Source organism: Varanus komodoensis, unplaced genomic scaffold (genome assembly GCF_004798865.1).
Source record: "Varanus komodoensis strain SLA01 unplaced genomic scaffold, ASM479886v1 scaffold133, whole genome shotgun sequence".
Lineage (NCBI taxonomy): Eukaryota > Metazoa > Chordata > Lepidosauria > Squamata > Varanidae > Varanus > Varanus komodoensis.
In genome coordinates, this window is record NW_025335384.1 from 1 (window position 1) to 1,564 (window position 1,564).

Sequence of the window (1,564 nt, forward strand, 5' to 3'; positions counted from 1 at the left end):
GACCCTGCTTAGCTTCCAAGATTAGGCAGGATCAGGCACTTCAGGCTACATGGTTTCAGCCCTGCAGTACAATGCCCAGTCACCGTAGTCTCTGACCTTGATGATGAAACCTTTGAGGAGGTCGCCGTGTGCTTCACGGAGGAGGAGTGGGCCCTGCTGGATGCTGGCCAGAGAGCCCTGCACAGCCAGATCATGGAGGAGAATCGCAGGATTGTGGCATCTCTTGGTATGCCTTCCTGTTTTTCTGCTAAGGGATAATACTTGGTTGCAACTGCCAGCATGATAAGGAAGACAAAATTACCATTTCTGGCCCATGTTCCAGATTTTTTATTTTATATTTTAGGGCCTAGCCCTCAAAATACAGTGTTTAAAAATAAGATTATCATGTTTTATTAAAATAGGCAAATGACTGAACAGTATTGTAAAAGCAGTTTAAAGACACACGCCTCAAGGAAGACACAGACAGTGACACAGGAATGCTTAAAGCAGCTCAGTGTTGAAAGCCGTCCTCAGCAAGACACTGATAAAGCCAGCTGAGAAGGGGCACATCTTCAAGACTTAGCCTTGGCTTTCTTCTAGTCTATCCAGCCTTGTCTGTGAACAAGGGCCAGCAAATCAAGCCAGAACTTGCCCTGGAAGCAAAAATGACAAAACGGAAGCTGTCCGACTTTGGGCACCTCCTGAGAAGGACAGACCTCCTGCAGAAGACCACCCTGCTACGGAAAGTCGCAGGCAGCAGAAGAACAGGGAGGCCCATTAGGAGACGGATCGACTCCATCAATGGAGCTGCATCCTGGGATTCACCAGGCCTGCGTATGGCTGTGAAGCACAGGACTCTCACTCATAGGACTGCCACAAGCCGGAGGTCGCGTGATGGCATGCAAGAAAGCGAAATGTTTATTGCCCTGCCTTCCCCCCACCAACAGTGCACATGGGAGCTAATCCTCAGGAGCGTCAAGAAAATGAGAACAGCAATCTACTTCTGGTCCCCAAGGCAGCAGGAAACCCTGGGGACCGCCACAAATAGGAACGCACGGTTAACCCATCACAGAATCCGAAAGTGCAGCTCCTTCCAGAACTCAGGCTCAGCTGTGTCCCTGTGAGTCTCATGCAGCTGCAGCCTCTCCTCACAAATACGTAGATCCCCAAATCACACCCTGCTTTGCTCTAAGGTGGAGGGATGGGAAAGAGTTCTGTTTTCTGTCTGAAAGCAACAGGACTTGGGGAATGGCCATGTAGTCAGGAGGCCCAAGTGTTTTGGCAACACAGAGCTGGGGTACTCCTGGTCCAACAGCTATGAATGGAACTGCTCTCAGGGAGTTACAGCAAGATTTCCAAGACAAGAGAGACTGGCATGGGGTTGGAACGGCACAGCGGTGATTAATGGAGCTCCGTTATCACGCTGGTAGTATCCAGTGGTGGGCCGTGGGAGGCATATCTAAGCTCTGTCGGGGCTGAAGATTGAGTGCCTGGGGAGTCTTCCAGTTGGGGTGGGGCAGCAACCTCACATCTACTGGGAGAAAATCAGGCAGTTCTCAGCTGGTTAATACAGGGGAGAGGTTTT

The 1,564-nt window shown here is 50.5% G+C and overlaps 1 pseudogene; it reads left to right on the forward strand.

Moving 5' to 3' along the window:
* The first annotated feature begins 67 nt into the window (after positions 1 to 67).
* The window catches only part of LOC123019636, a 4,079-nt pseudogene continuing 2,582 nt past the window's right edge, over positions 68 to 1,564 (forward strand).